This window comes from Equus przewalskii, chromosome 8 (assembly GCF_037783145.1).
Source record: "Equus przewalskii isolate Varuska chromosome 8, EquPr2, whole genome shotgun sequence".
NCBI lineage: Eukaryota > Metazoa > Chordata > Mammalia > Perissodactyla > Equidae > Equus > Equus przewalskii.
The window spans coordinates 57,566,138-57,586,216 of record NC_091838.1 but is presented as its reverse complement, the minus strand read 5'-3'; positions in this window follow the sequence as shown (position 1 = coordinate 57,586,216).

Here is a 20,079-nt window from a genome sequence, read left to right as displayed (position 1 = left end):
TCTACCTAAACTGTTATCCCTCCTTTCTTGGCTTATCCTTTGAGTTTGATTTGTAAACAGGCTCCTGCCCTATCTACATATATTTTTTCTCCATAATTCTTCCACCTAGTCACAGTTTTGCAACTTAAATTCAAATATGTCCACTTAGTCTTGCAAGCCAGAAACATGAGAGTAATCCACTATTTTCCTTCTGTCGCTACACCACATTCAATGATTCAATAATACTGCCAGTATTATCACATAAATATTTCTCTCATCTACTCTTTTATTTGTTCCTTTCACCAATGCCAGGTTCCTTTCACTTCATTATTTATTACTCGAGTGATTGCAACTAACTGTAATGTAACTAACTACTTGTCCTGTAGTAATGGGCTCTCCGTGACCCTGACCTTAAGTCAGTTCCTTCTACACATCCAAAGTGATCTATTTTAAATGAAAATATGATCATGTTATGCCTGTGCTTAAAGCATTTTCAATGCTTTGAAATAATTTAGAATATACACTTAAGCTTGTCATTATAGCACACAATGTCTTCCATGGCCTAGTATCTCTCCAGTCTTGCTCATCTCTTCATTTTGAATTACTATGTGTCTTTGTCTTTTTTGTAGATTGAACTGGATGAAATTGTCATTTTTATAGTTCAAAAATGGTTAAATATCAGTAATTTCATAGTGTTTGACCAACCTTCTACTCTAGCAATACTGAACTGCCTAAAGTTTCCAGAGTGTGTTATTTCTTGACTCCGTGGCTCTGCCAGTCTTGTTAAGAAAAATACACCAAGTTCCTGATTTCAGAACCATAAACTATCCTGGTAGCTTTCGTTCATGTTTCTTTGTTAGACCTCTCAATGATCCTTGCCTCCTTAACTATTCTCCTTAACTGTATTGAGTCAAATAACCATGGAGCTCTTCACAGATTTTGTACTAACCCACATGTAGAATAATCATATAGAGTAGGAGGAAAAGCATGCTTGTCTACTCTTTTGCCCCTTCAATTTTATGATATTGAGTAAGTGATGCAAGGTCTCTGAAATTATTTTTCTCTATTGGAAAAATAAGAATAATAAAACATAAATCTGAATAATGATATAACTCCTTTATAATCATAGTGATACATGGTGAAAAGTATTGTGAACTTTAAAATTCATATCAATATTAATCATTTTTCTTGGGAGACTTCCAAAATAAAGCCAGGACCAGATAATTATCACCTATGTATTAAAATTCAGATTTATAAAATATTAGAAATAAATGATTGTATTGAAGCCTCAATTTGAAATGAAAATTTATGAAAAAATGTTGCTACAAGTAATAGTAATAAACTATAAAATCCCACAAAAAAGCTATGATGTTCCCAAAAGTAATATAAACACATTTGTTGCATTAATATAATTTTGTGTATATCTCAGTTAATCCTACAATAATATTTAAATTATTGTGGAAGTTTAAAAATATTGGAGAAATTCACTTCCCTAATCATTATTACAGTTCTCACTTTCCTTGTGTTAAGTTTAAGAAGCTATTTGAAATGAAAAGGTAAATTTATATTGTGTTGTCTCCTGAATTTTTCAGATAGCTTACAAATTATTTCCATGTACCAAAAAAGATGTTTTATGTAATACCAACACAATTAGGATAGAACTTGATCATACTTTTCTTTGGAACATAACTTTTGAGAAATTAAGATTACCAAAATGAGCATGAAACAAGATGATTTTGCTGTGAGTAAATGAAATTTTAATGGTGCTTAAACAATGAGGTTACAAGGTAAAATTTGTGAAGACTGACTTTATAGTAGACAGCATTTATCCACGATCTGGTTTCCTTCTGTCTATTTCCTCTGTTGCTCTCAACATGATGCTGGGTCCCTTAGGGTTGCAACATGGTTTTAGCTGTTACAAGCATTGTTTCTTCATAGAAAAATATCCAGAGGCAAAAAAGGCAATTTCTTTTTGTTTTTCTACTTTTGTCATGGAGGAAAACCTTTATCAAATGTAAGGGAAGCAGAATTCCTTACACCTAATTGACAACTCACAAACCAGTCATTGGCACTGGTAAAAGAACTACTTTGATTATGTTGAGTAGTTAATACTTGCTACCTGTGGCTGGGTAGAGGCAAACCAGGCTCCCATCCCTGAATAAAATTTGGTTTTCTTAGCCAGGAAAAAAGGGGAGAATGGCTGTTGTCTAGGAGCGAGACTTCAGAGGCTTGCTCTACACTGAATTCTATTCCAAACCATAGAGTGAGATTGCAGTGTTCAAAATGTGTGTCTGCACAGCCATCATAAGGGGAAGACACAGAGATGCTGACATGACAGAGTTAAATGACAAGAAGAGAAAGAGGAGGAGGAAGAGAAGAGAAAGAGAAAGAGAGAAGAAAGAAAAGGACAAGGAGTAATATTACAATACAACAATAGAAAAATTCCAAATAAGGTATCCTGATGAGAGGTTTTCAACTTGCAGTTCTCAGACCAAGACGGGCAACAGATTTACCACAGGAAATCCTCAAATTCATAGGTTCCATACATTATCTTCTGAGTGAATAAAAAAATTATCTCACATATTTATGCGATAATAGGTGCTACTGGAACTAACAAAATTCAAATTGCTTTAAATGTGTTACTGGAATCACTATAGCTTTTATTTTAAACGAATTTATAATAGATATATAATGATTATCATATTGGGATCTGTGAACAGTATTTTTACTTTAACAAAGAGAAAGTGGGGATCACTGATATGCAGAGTGTTTAATAAAGATATAGTAGGAATTTAAAGTGAACACCTACGCATTGTACCTACTGCACCTGCATTTGCACCTTCATGTCTAGAGGTCTCTCAAGTTAAGTCCTCCTGTGGGATCAAGGCTCTTCATTAGGCATGCCACTGGGCCCATAGAGCTAATGATTTACTCTCCTTCTGGATCACCACACTGAGAGTCATAAATCATAATGTGGGTCACCTCTAAATCTTTGTAATGAAGCTCACTCAATGGATGGAAAATATCTCAAAGCATAAGGTTATTTCTGGGAAATAAGTGTATGTTGGTGGAGAGAAGGGTTTGGAGTTTAGTCACCTTTGTGCTTAAGATTTTCTCAGTTTGAGCTCTCAGGGTGATGCAGGCTCAGTAAGCCAGAGTCAAAAGAAAGATTTCTTGGACTCTCAAGGCCTGGTAGGAGTGCTCCTTTATTCAGAGAACAGCATGGGGACAGGACCCATGGACAGTGAAGGGGTGCAGGCATGGGGACAGGGTAAGGTCAGACATGGACTTAATTTGGTGACTCATATCAGATAGGAAGCTAGAGATATTTTGATGGTAGTCAGGAATATAGACACAGCATTCAGTTTTTATAATGGCATAAGTGCCACCCTGTGCTCCCATCAAGACATCCAGTGCCATTCGATTTTGGAGGACCACCTTACACATTTGGGATACTTAAATCAAGCAGTGAAAGGCTATGTTGTGTATCATTTAATGCCTTCATGGTAAATTTGTTTAGGGCTTCCATGTGCCAGATGACACTCTCGATTCCTAATTGGAGAAGAAAAATTGAGGCAAAGTGATCATACCAGTGGAAGACAGAATGGGTCCAGTGTTGTCATAGGTTGGGTAGGTTAGCAGGAGAAGCTATAGTAAATATAGTTCTACCTTGCATCCAGACAAAGCCTAGGGTGCATCGTCCAAGCCATTCAGGAGGCAGCCAAGGCCTTAAGTTGGAGCCACATAGCCACTGAGTGCCATTAGGGGCTAACCAACATACGCTGGGCCGTCTATCCCAATCAGTCCTAAACAAATCAGTATTTTTTAAGGCTATGATATGGGAACACATATAATGGGGAATTTGTCTCATAGGTTGGGTGCTATTAGGCCACGTAACACAAGTGTGATTGGTTTGTTCCCAACATAGAGAGGCCTTTTGACTGAGTTCACCACTAGTAGGAGTAAGCCAAACATATTCATCCCAAATTTGATATAGCCAGGGTTATTTCTTGATTTGTATTAATAGCACTAATAAAGCCTAAAGCTGGCGGAATAGGGAGTAAGCTTAAAAGATTACTTAGCTGCCTGTTTAGCTCCCCAGTCAGCAAAATTATTACCCTTGCTCTCAAGGGATAAATCTTTCTGATGTCCCTGTCAATAGACCACAACCACTTGCTTTGGAAGAAGCACAGAGTTTAAAAGAGCCAAACTCTCTGTTCTGTGATTGATATGGGAGTTCTTTGTATTGAGTGAACCTCTTTCCTTCCGTATGGCCTCGTGTACATGTAAGACCAAGAAGGCATATTTTGAGTCAGTGTAAATATTAATAACCATAGCTTGTGCCAGGTGAAGAGCTCAGGTAAGAGCAACGAGTTCAGACTTTTGGGCAGATGTATTGACTGGAAGGGTTTGTGCCTTGATGACGTGCAAGGAGTTTATTATAGCATAACCTGCTTTGCATATGCCCTATTCCATGAAGCTACTGCCATCAATAAACCAGGTGTCATCTGTATTATCTCTGGGGAAATCCAGCAGGTCAGGCCTGTTAGAGTACACTTGTTCTAGACTTCAGAACATGTATGCTCCAAATCCTGAACTGGGTAGCCAGGACCGGGCATAAAGTTTGCCGGATTAATCATTTGACAAACCTTAAGGATGACCTCAGGGGTATCTAGGAGGATGGCCTGATATTTAGTTAGACGTCCCCCAGTCATCCATTGATGTCATAATCCCCATTTGGCTTCTTTACAGATAAGATTGGAGTATTATAGGGAGATTGGCATCATTTCAGGAGGCCGTGACTGAGGAATTTTAATATGAGGGGTTGTAATCCTTCAATTGCCTCTGATTTTAAAGGGTATTGCTTCTTATGGGGTATAAGAGAAGAGTCCCGCAAGGTAATAGAGACTGGCTTGCTGTTAGACCTCTTCCTGGAAGGGGCAGTCTCAAAGCTGGGGATCAATTGCTTGCCATATATGGGGTGGAATATTAGAGGCTATCTGGGAAACAACAGAGCTTGGAGACAGAGCAGCAAACAAGCCATCCTCCTCACATGTTAGAATACATTGGCTTCCTAATTTTTTCATGAAGTCTCACCCTAATAATGGGGTAGGACAAGCAGGTAGGACTAGGAAAGTATGGGAAAACATCTGAGTCTGATACTGGCAAGATAAAAGAAGAGTTTGATGACAAAGAGTTGCCCTCTATTCCAACAATTTTTTGATGGGACTTATGAGTTTGGCCAGCGTGGCAAACAAATAGAGTAAGTTGCTCCTGTATCAGTAAGAAAATTGGTTTGCTTACCTTCCACAACCAGAGTAACCCGGGGCTCAGTCTTTTCAATGGTGATGGGAACCGGACTGGCCTCTGGGCCCCTTCAGGCAGTCTTCAGGATCGCATCTCCAGGCAGAGAAGTGTGTTCTTGGCCCCTCCTCGTTCTGGAGGCAAGGACAATCACACTTCCAATGTAGCTGTCACTTGCAGAGAGGACAAGGCCCAGGAGGAAGATCCTTTCTTGGGCACTGTTTGCTCCAGTGTCCAAGTTGACGGCAACGGTAACAAGGGGACTCACCTAGGCCTCCGGCATTGGTCATTTGAGACTTGGGCCCCTGGTTAGCCTGTTTCTGTGGCATATCTGCAATGGTGGCTGCTAAAATGTGAGCCTGTACCTTATCCTGTAATTTTGCCCTTCTGTCTTTATCTTATTTAAGAGTCAAGTCCTGATCATTAAACACCTGAGTAGCAAACTCCAAAAGTCTCTGTATATGAAGTGCACGTTTAGAATAGTCATCCCTTGTGGAGAAGTAGGGTCTAGATTAGTGTATTTTCAAATAGCTTCAGCTTATCTCCCTTGAAAAAGGGCAAGGTTTTCATCTGTTCCCTGAGTTATTTCCTGGAGTTTGTCAAAATTGACTGGCTTTGTATAGACACACAAGCGCAGACTCTCCACAGCTATTGTTTAAAAATTACTGCTATGAATCAGGTACAGTAGTAGCTCACCAGTTATGAATCCAGATTTTCTTTTGAGCTTTTTACTAATATTTGTGGAGAAGACATTTAAGATGCTAGATTTTTGGCAAGGGCACTCTTATGGCAGTTTTTTCCTTTTTCCTTTTTTCCCCTTCAGTCTTAGGAATTAGTGATGGGCTAGATAATAGTTCCTGGAGAGCGGAGATGATACTCCTTTTTGAGATAAAGGAACTGGGTGGAATCTGAACTCCTTCTGGCGCTGCTTTTCCATCCTCACAAGGATTTTCTAAGGACAGTTGCTCTCGATTTCCTAGAAACTGATTTGTTAACTCCAGTGATGTTATAGCTTGATCTACCTGTCCAGCTACATCATAAAGGGACAGAGAAACCACTCAAGTTTTCTCCAAGATGGAGTTTCTCGGGTATAACCTATCCAACTGAAAGTGTTTCCAATTAGTTAAAATGCACCCAAGGGGGGAGTCTCCCGGGATGCTTGGGGCATTCCCCATGGTGGTAAAACACCGTCAGCGTCTGACGGACAGTGGATCAGAGAAGGCTGCAGGTCTCGACTGCGGGTGTCAACATGGTTATAAGATTTGGTCATGTCCTGCTCAGCCCAGGCACTTTGTCCCTGAGCCAGCATGAGGTGAGCCAGAGAGGCAACAGGCAAAGGCCTGGAATGGGCCAAGGGTCAGGGCTCCTAAAGCAGAGCTGAGAGTTAAGTCCCTAGCAAAAGGTTTTCAACTTTTCGATTTTACAGAAGGTCCAGGTTCTGCTCAGATTCAGCCTGAACTTAACCTTGACTTGGTGACAACAGAGGAGGTGATGAACTGAGACAAGGCAGACAAAGAAAAGAAAAGAAGAGATCAGGCCTTGCCCTCATGGCCTCTTCCCAAAGGTTATCAAGATAAGGGTCACACAACAGTTTCCTGCCGGGGCACACAACCCCAGGAGGACAGTTCACAAAATAAATCACAGGTGTCCTATCTTCATAACAGACTCAGTAGGCACCTAAAATACTCAACAAGTCAACCACCAAGAGAGGGCACCCCACTTGTGGTTGCTGGGGGGATCAGGCCCAGAAACCGGAGTAGGGGTTCCCAGGGGTAGAGCCTTTGACTCTTTAAAGATTTCTCTGTTTCTCTGTTGCAAAGCTCAAAAGGAGCCCAAAATGGCCACTGTAACCTTAAGAGAGATGAAAGAAAAGGGTCCATTACCTTGAAAATCCCCCCTGAACCAAGGGCAGCATCCCAGCGGTTGTTCCTTCTGTGGGGTTCCTATAGCAAGGGATGATGGGGGCATTCCCCTGCATTGCATCCCTTGTATATCTTCCCTATTAAACCTGGCAGAAATAGGTGCCTGGTGAAAGGTTCCAGAAGTAAAAGAATAGAGGAAAACAGTGAAGAATTTTTCACCAGTCTGGGGGATATTTTACCCAATGGTGTCCTGGAGCCATTCTCCCAAGAAGGGGTTCCCATACTCAACCAAAGGCTAGAGTTTGGTACTTTCCTTGAACCAGAGTCCCAACTGAGACTTTCTCGTGGTTCAGAGTGTGGTCAGGAACCATAGGGAGGGATGCCAATCCAGCCTCAGGAAAAGAAACCCGCCACAGGAGTCTTGGAGATTGATGACCATCCTAATGACTTAAAGTGGTCAACCCGTGCCCATGTAAGATTTATATATATATATATATATATTTGAGGAAGATTAGCCCTGAGCTAACTACTGCCAATCCTCCTCTTTTTGCTGAGGAAGACTGGCCCTGAGCTAACGTCCATGCCCATCTTCCTCCACTTTACACATGGGACGCCTGCCACAGCATGGCTTTTGCCAAGTGGTGCCATGTCCGCATCCGGGATCTGAACCGGCAAACCCTGGGCCACTGAGAAGTGGAATGTGTGCACTTGACCGCTGTGCCACCGGGCCAGCCCCAAGATTTATATATTAGAGATAGGATTAGGAAGGACTGGATTAATTCATTCTTCATCACCCTCAGGCTTAAAGTACTGATTCTCTTCAGGCTGAATGCCATGGTTTGCCCCAGAGAGTAGCCAGGGGCAGCAAAAGTGGATTCACACAGACGTCTGAGAAGGTTCCTGATGAATAAGTGAATTTATATCCATCCTTAAAAAAGAGGAAGGCACAAGGAAGAAAAGGGCACTTTCCAGAACTTAAGCTCACAAGCTGATGAAGCATGCTCCTTGTATGGGCCACCAGAAGAAATGATGCGGGCTCAGCAAACCAAAGGGTCAAAATAAAGATTTCTTGGCCTCTCAAGATCTGGTAGTAGTGCTCCTTTATTCAGAGAATAGCATGGGGACAGGACCCATGGGCGGTGAAGAGCTGCAATGTGTTGAGGGTTGGGGCTAACTTTATAAGGCATGGGTATATGACTTATTTTTACTAGACAAAGGAAGATGATGTAAAAAGTCATTAAAACGGTATTGGTGCAGGTGGGGTTTGGTTATTGTTTGGTTGTATAACTTTAGATACAAATCGGGTTATATAGATCGGCATGTAGTCCAGGATGCCTTGGGCTTCTCTCCCTGTGGCAGCCTTGATCCACATCAAGGATCAGGATCAGGAAAGGAAGGAGTGGACCAGAGAGATTGAAACAAAATGTGACAAAGCATGGAGCATTTGAGTGGGATGTAGAGTGATGAATATGATATTGGTATGTTACAAAACAAAGCAGTGCATTCAGGTGGGTTAAGCAGTAATTTAGAGGTGGGCAAGTTCAAGATACCAGCAAAAGCAGAAAGAGAAGTGCTGGAAAGCTGAATTACTGGAAAGTAGATTGGAAAAGTAGATTGAAACCAAACTTCAGTGCGTTTCATAAGCCCCCTGCATCCCCTTTAAAGGTCTGCTTGAGGTAATGGCAGCCTCAAGGAGAGATGGGACTGTGACAATGAAAAGAGAGGAGGTTCTAATGTGACTTCAGGGCAGAGGGCCTCTGGAATCAGACTGCCTGGGTTTAAATCCTGAATCCCCCACTTCCTGACCTTGGGCCAATTACTTATACTTCTGTGTCACCATTTCCTTACCTATAAAAGCAGGAAAATAAAACTATCCACCTTATCAACTTGTGAGTGTTAAATGAAGTATTAAATACAGAGCGCTGGGGGAATGTCAAGAAGTGCTCAATAAATGCTAACTAATGTTATTTCTAGCTTCCTTAAGTTTAATTATGAGTGGGAAGAAAGAAATGCATGATGAAAACATTTGAAATAATTTAACTTTTAAATATACAGCTCAATATTTGGACAAGTACATTGTCATGTAGCCTATCCTGTTATCATTGTTTATTCAATTCAGAGTATTTTTCATTACATCTGTGTGGGGGCAGCGATTTTATTCAAAAGCCATATAAATATATCAATGTACATCTTTTCAAAGTGATCACTTTGCAAAGAAAAGATAATCGTTATGAGAGGGTTCAGTGTATTTTATACACATCACATTTTTCTTCAGATAATAGAATAAATCAGCAAGCAGGATTATGTAAATGCAGGACTATAAAAGCAGCTTAGTTCAACGAACTCACTGAGGGTCATGCATTAACAATTTTATGAGCAATCCTATGACATGAAAAGGATTTAAAATATTAGATGACAACATTCAACTGAATTACTTTCTTCAGGAGGGAGTTCTGAAGTTCCCGTTTGAGAGCTCTTTGGGAGAAAAGGCATGTTATGTATTTTCCTTGACAACTTACATTTGTGTTCAACAAGGTGGACATACCTTGTGGCGATGTAATCTGCTCCTAAACCTAGTTAAACAAACAAAACAAGCATGAACAAGGCTCTAAGTAATTATCTATAGATAAAGTGCCATTGCTACTCATGTAAGCATGTGATTAACAGGAAATGCATAATATAATAAATAGCAAGGAAAATAAAATCACAAAAGCATAGCAAAAATGCATATCACTATCATTATCGTTTACTTCCTTGAATATCTTGTCAGGAATATTCATTCTGTTTAGACATAATTGGGGGAAGGAATATAATGAGCACCATTTATAGACTTGCTACCGTGTGCCGGGCACTGTTACTCCTGTATATGTGTTAGCTGCTTTAACTCCTGTAGATACTTGTGTTACGTATTATTGTTCTATTTTATCGATTTGGAAACTGAGGCTTAGATTTCAGGTCTGTCTCAATTTAGCACCTACGTTCTTAATAACTATACTCCTGAAATTACAGTATATGGACTTTTTCATCAGAACTACCAAGGGCACTTGGTAAAATGCATATTTCTAGCACCCGTAGCAGAATTAAGTCAGACTTTCTGGAGACAGGGTCTAGGACATTCATTTAAACATGCTTCTAGGTCATTCTGGGAATCAACAAAATCTGACAAATGTTGCTTTATTGACTAGCAAAGTCAATTGTTCCTAACTTCATTCCTAAATCACAAAACATTAAAACCGTTTTATAGATTAAGAAATTGTTTTAGAAATGTTGTTAATTTGAAATTGTAGTAAGCTACATACATTGTACTGGATAATGGTGAAATTGTTTTCTGTATATTTATAAATAATGTACTAATATAGCTAGCAAATAAACAACTGATCTTTAAAAATGAGTCTCCAAGGAATAATTATGTTCTTCTTTTATGATGATGATGATAGTGATGGGTGTTTAGGAGCTAGAAAAGAATTTTAAGACATCATTTCTGCCTTCGAATTATTTATAAATTGTACTGCTCATTGCTGGTTCCCGAGTGGAGGTCTTCTGTCTGTTGATAAAAAGAGAGGAGAAACATTTTTTATTTAGTTAGTCAAACTTATTCTGCTTTAAGGGTTTCATCATTAGTCTGAAACTTTATTTTTGTATATTCTTTACCTTACATTCAATCTTTATCTGAAAGTGGAAGCCTGATTTGCCCCCTGCATGATAAATAGTCTAATGTATACAAGTATCAGAAATAATAAAATATATTAGAAGTTCATCAAAAAGTTATTTTTAGTGGCTTTAGGACAATTTTCATGCTGAAAGAGCTTAAAATATTATGGTTTTAGAACTATGACTACTATTAATTAAATTTCATAATGCGTTATATACAGATCACTATTAGGAAACTAATAAGATTGGTGGTTGAATGAATTTTAGTGAAAACAGAGCTGATCTGAGTTGTGTCAGTTTAGAGTTAACAAATTCAGAGGTGCATGTGATCACACAGAATGCAATATAGAGAAAAGTAATCTATACACTTTCTAAGTATAAGATAGTGTTTCACATATTTTAGTTATTCTCTCAGGATATTACTATACTAGCTCTATCTAGTGGTCACATACAAATATTACACCTAACTAATAAATATAAATTAAGAAACATGCTCTAATTTGCAATTATTACTGTTAATTCATTTTTCATAAACTGAATGTCAAATGATTTAATGGTACAGAATTGTCTCCCTATCTTATTCATTGGTGTTAAGCTGCTTTGCAATTCCTTTTTATTTCTATTGTGGTAAGAACAATTACCATGAGATCTAGCCTCAACAAATTTTTAATCACATAATACAGTCTTGTTAAGTATAGGTACAGTATTATAGTACAGCTGGTCTCTAGAACTTAATCATCTCGTATAACTGAAACTTTACTCCTGTTGAATAGTAATTCCCCGCTTCTCTTTCCCTCATCCCCTGGCAGCCACCATTCTACTCTCAGCTTCCACATATTTGACTATGACAGCAGTCATTTTTAAATTAGGCTTAGTTATTAAAATTGATAATTTTTATTTGTATCTTCTTGGCATTGATTTTGATGCATAACATAATTTAAATGATAACAGAATTCAAAATATTTTAAAAGCTCAAAATAAACTTACCAATTAGATAAGATTATAAAATGCAACCTTAGAACATTGATGCTAAGTAACCATAACCATAGCAAGGTGTATCACTTTTGAAAAATTGATGAAGAATGTTTTAACCTAGTGATCCAGGCCAGATTTATGTCTTCTAATGGAATTAAATATTGTTACAGGTTTTATTGTGGAATCAAATATTACTTATTACCAGAGCATTCACATATTACGTAACACATAACCTAATTTGCTGTACCTTCATGTAAATAATGACTTGCTATCAATTAAAGACTATCACTTAAGCTGTTGTCTTAAAAATGCTAATCAAAGATTAATGGCTTCAAACAACAATCTTTTATTTATCATATGAGTCTGTGTGTCATCAGGATGCTTCTGTTGATCTGGATCAGATGTAGATACACTTAGCTAAGCTCACTCATGCATTTGTGGTCATTGCCAGATCACTGGCTGGGTCAGCTGGGGACTGGCTGGTCCAGGATAGTCTTGGCTGGGGTGATTACTCTCCCAGCCTCCCCCAGACCAGTCTGGGTTGCTTCATGCACTGGTAAAGTAGGATTTCAAGAGAAAGGGCAGAAGTACACAAACCTTCCTTCAAGGCCAGAATTGGAACTGGTACACATTACCTGCACTGCATTCTACGACCAAAAGATGTTATAAGGAACATGCAAGGAAAGAGACTCCTCTGTGATGTGAGCAGCTGCAAAGCTACATTGCAAAGGACATTGATATAGGAAGAAGTGAAGAATTATGGTCATATTTTCAATCTACTATAAGTTTCAAGAGATTTTTAAAATACAATTTTATTCAGTTAGAGGGGGAGTTTCACAAATGTTCTATTTCTCTTCTTTACCATGAGACCTTTTTTAAGTTCATGGACATATTTTTATATCTTTTTCCCTAAATTTTAAGAGTGATAATAATTATCGCTTTTTGATAGGAATATGTCAATATACATCTTTGTTTATAAATGAAATACGATTAATTGCAACTTAATTTATTTTATCTCTACACCCTAAATCAGTATCCTTCAGTGGAAATAAAAGCTTTGCACCGACAATAAGAGCATCCGCGTCTAACTCCCTGCTGAGACACTTATCAGCTGCATGGTCTGAGAAAAGTCACTTCCCCACACCAGTACCTTGCTTGCCCCTCTGTGCAATGAGGTTGTGGAATTAAGTAGCCTCCAAGGTTTCTTCCAACTCTTTTTTTAAATTTTAGGATTTCTTCTAGCATTTTTTATGACAAAAGCCTCCCACAGTCCATTGTTTTCTTTGCTAAAAGCAATCATTAATATTTATTTTAACTGGCAATTGTCATTCAATTAAAAACATCTAATATTGCCTAGATTAGGACATGCACATATCAGTCAAAAACAAAGAAATTATTTTCAATATCTTTGTAACGATGACCACCCTGGTTCGTGGTCTTTTAATGTGTAATTTTGGTCAACATTCTCTGAAGAAGAAAAAAAAATACCTCCTCATTATTTATGACGTCATTTGGAATGGTTCTGTAGAGGATATATTTGTATATTGTATTTTCAATCTTCACACTTAAAAAATGCTAAGTGTACATATATTTGTCTGTCCTTCCACCCATGCAGTCTATCCATTCATCTGTCTACCCAGCTACCTGTCATCAATCTATTTGATTTCTATAAAATGTCTACCAGAGATAGAAATATTGTTTCATATGTGTATGTAGTCTTGCTCTCAAAAATAGATTTACAGTAGTAATGTTGTCTTTGAAGTTTTGATAAATTTACCACTCTAATGTAAGAGGATAACCTTAGGTGAAATTTAAACTGAGCAAGGAGTATTCAGGGACTCTCTGCATAATCTTTGCAACTTTACTGTAAATCTGAAGTTATTCCAAAATAAAAGTTTATTCAAACAATATGAAAAGAAAAATCAAGTTATCAACCTAAACATTTAATTGTAAGCAAATAAAAATGTAAATACACAGCGGTATATTCTTATTATACAAAAGTTAACAATGAATCAACCAAATTTATTTATATACATCAATATAGACAGATCTCATGACATATAGCTTTGGAAAGCAAATTACAGACCAATATAAGATTTAATTAAAATTAAGGAAATTTTGAAAATATTACATGATTTTCATATTACATTATATGTAGGAATTTTAAAAATCATGAACAGAGCGTGCACTGAATTTATGATAGTAGCAATGCAATAGCACAGAGGAGGGCAATATAAGGAAATTCAACCTAATCTGTAATGTTTTCTTTCCTTAAGGAAAACCTACAGCAAATTCCTAAACAAAATAAAATCATTTTGCTTCAAAAATACCTGTGGTGCACCTCAAACTAATGCAATGTTATATGTCAATTATATTTTAGTAAAACTGGGGAAGAAATCTGTTGTAAAACCGTCAAAATGAATTCCCATTAGGTAATTCTAATTTTCACTTTTTCCTTCTCTGTTTTATCTAAATTTGTGTATTGGAGTAAATATGGAAAACCCTTTGACATCATCTATTTTGTGCCAGTACCTTCTAACTCTCAAATGCAGCTTCTCCTTTCCATCCTCATTACTCTCATTCCTATTTTAATGAGATCCACTGATCCTCTCACAAGTCTACTGCCTGTTGCCTTTTACTTAATTGGCCTTCCTGTCTCTGACTCATCCACACTGACTCATTCTATGGGTAATCAATGTTCCTCAAGTGCAACACTGATTTAATCCTATCCTGCTTGACTACCTTAAACGACATCCGAGTATCAATTAAGTTAAATACAAATACATCTGCTTGATTTTCAAATAATTCCACAAAATGGCCTCAGCAGAACTTTCTAGTCTATTACGCACTTCTGCACACTTACATAATATTACAGTTGTTCAGCACAACCAATGCTCCTGAACAAGTTCCATACTTTACCACCTTCATTCCTTTGCACCCGTTAATTCTTCAGTTTGGAATGACTTCTGCAAACACTCTGCCTCCTGAAATCCTATCAAGTATTCAAGGGAAAAAACATCTTTAATTGTGTTCTTTGGTGATACATTTCTGATTTTGATTGACTCTTATCCTCCCTGAAATGTGGCATTTCTTTCTTTTAAGTGGTCATAGCACTTAACTTGTACCTTTTAATGACATATGAGCATAGATAGACTTATACTTGCTTTAAATCTTCATAAACCATTACCCCTGAAAAGAAAACAGAATAGAAATAGAAAAGAAAATCTAGCCTTTGCTCTTGACTGAATTAATCCCTTTATTTCAGAGAACAAACTAACATTACTTTACTCTTTTTATGACCATATTAAAATAATGGAATAGAAAGTTTCAGAAATTGTAAGAGGTCAAACATTGAAAAATAAAGGTGTTAAAGAAGTAGAAATGCTACTATAATGCCAAAATTTTATTTGTGATGAATTATGGTAAAAATGTACAGAGGTACAGAAACTACTTCTCTCTCTTTTTTTTCAATTAAGTGGGAGAATAAAATATGTTCTAGATAAGTGATAGAATAGACTAGCCCAGCTTTTCTAAAACTGTGTTCTGAAAAATAACTTGAAATGTAACTAGATCTTAACTGAAAAAGAAGTTCTGAGGCGAATTTGGCAAACACTACATATAGAAGCCATCCCTTGGAGCAATACAACGTGAATTAGTATACCTACAACTCAGAATTCTTGTTATAAATATAGTGTTTAAGTGTATTTAACCTGATATTTCCTAAATTTATAATACAGAATAATTTTTATGCAGAACATTTATTAGCATTTGTCTCAAAACTGTTTGGAAAATGCTATACAAGATTCCCATCATCAGTCATTTGTGTATCAAATATTTACTGAGCATCTTTAACAATACAAGCACTCCTTAGATGCTGAGTTTATAGAAATAAATGGCACATTCTTGCAATCAAGAGTTCTCACAGTATAACAGGGAGGAAGACATAATAACACTTTATCAGTGAATAGAGGTAAGTATAGAGGGACATGTTGTGGACACGCAGAATGTTTGCGTGGCCCACACTAATTGCTAACTACTTACACGTCACTGACAGACAGGGGTTGGACCAAGGCAGTTTTACTGGAATAAATATCTCAGCTGAGTTTTAAGGAATAGGACGTTATATAGACAGGCAGAGTGAGAATGAAAGAGGGCTTAAAATAACATCGCTCATTTGAAGAACAGTAGGCGATTTGACGTAGAATTCGTAACTTGGGAGGAGGCATAGTAAGAGAAGACACCAGCGAGGTAGCCATGTGGCAGATCCTTCCTTTGTGACAAACTAAGACTTGTGGACATCAGCATCCATTGGAATAATTCAAAAAAAAAAAAAATGGCAGACATGTTTTAGAACTCTGTGAATGTATTGGAATGGAAACAGTCTGAAGACCACTGCAGACTGAAACCTACACCACCAAATTACCATTATTTAGAGCGTATTTCTTTTTTTATTGTTTCGTATAGTTCATTCTTAATTATATCTCTCAAATATTAATTCCTTGCATTGTTCTTCCTTCCTTCATACATCTCCATGATTCCTTTTGGCGTTATTTTCCATCTGTCTTAAAAACTACTTTTGGAATTTCCTTTAATGTAGGTTAGCTGATGATCTTAGTATTTATTTGTTATAGGAAATGTCTGTATTTTACTTTCAAGTTTGAAGAATATTTTTACTGGTTATATAGTCTACATTGGCAGTTAACATTTTTCAGCACTTTGAAGATATTTGAAGGTCCTTAGGCTTCCAGGGTTTCTTTGAGAATAAACTCTTGATCTTATTGTTGATCTTTCTCAGGTAAAATATCTGGTTTTCTGCCTATTTTTAAAGATTTTTCTGTTTTTCTTTAATTCTCAGTAGATAACCATGATATGCTTAGATATGGTTTTCTTTGCTTGAAATCCTGCTTGATACTTATAATATTTATTTTTATTTTTTAAACTGTATTGAGGAATATTGATCAATATAAATGTATATATTTAAAGCACACAGTGTGATTTGAAATACATATACATTGCAGAATGGTTACCAAAATAGAGATAATTAGCACATCCATCACCTCACAAAGTTAACATAAGTAATCCTTTTGTTTTTTGGTGAGAGTGCTTAAGATCTACTCTCAACAACTTTCAGGGCTACAGCACTGTATAGTCAGCATGCTGTACATTAGATCCTCAGAACTTACGCTTCTTAAAACTCAAAATTTCCATCCTTTGACCTATATCACCCCATTTTCTCCTAACCGCAAGCCCCTGACCATTCTATTCTGTCTCTATGAAATTTACATTTTTTTCTTTTTTAGATTTCACATGCAAGTGATGCCATATAGTATTTGTCTTTCTCTTTCTGACTTATTTCACATAGCATAATGCCCACAGATTCAACCATGCTATTCCAAATAGTAGGATTTCCTTCCTTTTCTGGATGAAAAATACTTCATTGTCTATATATATATACCACACCTTCTTTATCCACTCACCCACTGATGGACATTTAGGTTGTTTCCATATCTTGGCTGTTGTCAATAATGCTTCAGTGAACATGCGTATGCAGATGTCTCTTAGAGATACCGATCAATTCCTTCAGCTACATACACAAGAGTGAGATTGCTGGATCATATGGTAGTTTTATTTTTTAATTTTTTGAGGAACCACCATATTTCTTTTCCTAATGGTTATACCATTTCACATTGCCACCAAGGAGTGGATAAGATTTCCCTTTTCTCCATAGCCTAGCCAGCATTTGTTATTGGTGTCTTTTTGAGCATAGCTATCCTAATAGGTATGAGGTGACATGCATTGTAGTTTTGATTTGCATTTCCTTGATGGTTAGTGATGTTGAGCATCTTTTTATATAACTATTAGCCATTCGTATGGCTTCTTTGAGAAAATGTTTATTCAGGTCCTTTGTCTGTTTTTTAATTGGTTTATTTATGTTTTTCCTGTTGAGTTTTATGAATTCTTTATGTATTTTGGATATTGACTCATTTGATATATGGTTTGCAAATATTTTCTCCCATTCTGTAGGTTTCCTTTTCAATTTATTGATTTCTATGCTGTGCAAAAGCTCTTTAGTTTAATATAGTCCCCTTTGTTTATTTTAGTTTTTGTTGCCTGTGCTTTTGAGAAATCATTGCCAAGACCAATGTCAAGGATGTTTTTCCTAAGTTTTCTCTAGAATTTTTATGATTTCAGAACTCACATTTAAGTCTTTAATACATTTCAAGTTAGTTTTTACAATTGGTGTGAGGTAGGGGTCCAGTTTCATTCTTCTGCATGTGGATATCCAGTTTTCTAAGAACTATTTATTGAGGAGACTGTCCCTTCCCCATTGTGTGTTATTGGCACCATTGTCAAAAAATAGTTGACCATAGATGTGTGAATTTATATCTGGGTTCTCTATTTTATAACACTGGTCTATGTGCCTGTTTTTATGCCAGTATCAAACTGTTTTTATTTCTATAGCTTCATGATACAGTTTGAAATCAGGGAGTGTGTTGCCTCCATCTTTGTTCTTCTTTCTCGTGATTGCTTTGGCTATTTGGGGTTTTTGGGAGTTCCAAACAAATTTTAGGATAGATTTTTTTTTTTCTATTTATGTAAAGAATGCCATGGGAATTTGATTACGGATTGAATCTGTAGCTCCTTTGGGTAGTATGGCCATTTTCACAATATTAATTCTTCCAATCCAAGAACTTGCTTTATCTTTCCCTTTATTTGTGTTTTCTTCAATCACTTTTATCAATGTCTTATAAGTTTCACTGTAGAAGTTTTTCACCTCCTTGGTCAAATTTATTCCTAAGTATTTTAATGCCTTGATACTAAATGGGATTGCTTTCTTAATTTCTCTTTCAGATAGTTCAATGTTAGTCTACACAAATACAACAGATTTCTGTATGTAGATGTTTTATCCTGCAACTTTTGTTTTCTGTTACCTATTTTCTGTAAAGATTTTCTGTTACTGAATTCATTTATTAGTTTTAATAGTTTTTTTGGTGGAATTTTAGGGTTTCTATATAAAGATTATGTCATCTGCAAACATGCATGGTTTTACTTCTCCCTTTCCAATACAGATGCCTTTTATTTCATGCCTAATTGCTATGGCTAGGACTTCCAGTACCACGTTGAATAGAAGTGGCAAGAGTGGGCATCCTTATCTTGTTCCTGATCTCAGAGGAAAGGCTTTTAACATTTCACCATTAAATATAATGTTAGCTATGGTCTTGTGATATGTGGTCTTTATTATGCTGAGGAACAGCCCTTCTATACCCAGTTTGTTGAGCATTTTTATCATGATAGGATGTATTTAATTAAATACTTTCTCTACATCTATTGAGAAGATCGTATAAACTTTATTTTTCATTCTACTAATGTGATGTATCACATTTATCAATTTTCATATGCTAAACTATCCTTTAATCACATGGATGAATGCCACTTGATCATGGCAAATGATTTTTTTAATGTGCTGTTGAATTCAGTTAGCTAATATCTTGTTGAGGATTTTTGCATCTCTATGTATCATGGATACTGGTCAGTAATTTTCTTTTCTTGTAGTGTCCTTATCTGACTGGTATCATGGTAATGCTGGCCTCATAAATGAGCTTGGGAGTATTCCCTCCTCCTCAACTTTTTGGGGAGTTTCAAAAGGATTGGCATTAATTATTCTTTAAGTGCTTGGTAGAATTCACCAGTGAAATAATTTGTACCTGGGCTTTCCTGTGTTGGAAGGTTTTTGATTACTGATTCAATCTCCGTATTTATTATTGGTCTATTCAGACTTTCTGGTACTTCATGATTCATTCTTGATAAGTTGTATATTTCTAGGAAGTTACCCATTTCTTCTAGGCTATCTAGTTTATTACCGTATCATTGTTCTTAGCAGTCTTTTGTAATCATTTATACTTCAGAGTTAACAGTTGTAATGAGTGTCTCCTCTTTTGTTTATGATTTTATTTATTTGAGTCTTCTCTCTTTTCAAAAAAGCAGCTCTTAGTTTCATTGATTTTTTTTTGTATTGTTTTACTGGTGTCTATTTCATTTATTTCTGCTCTGATATCTATTACTTCCTTCCTTCCACTAACTTTGGTCTTAATTTCTTCTTCTTTTCTTAATTCCTTTAGGTGTAAAATGAAGTCGTTTATTTGAGATCTTACCTGTTTTTAATGTAGGCATTTATCACTATAAATGTTCCTCTTAGATCTGCTTTTGCAACATCCCAAATGTTTTGATATATTGTACTTCCATTTTTGATTGTTTCAAGATATTGTTGACTTCCCTTTTGATTTCTTCTTTGACTCTTTGGTTTTTC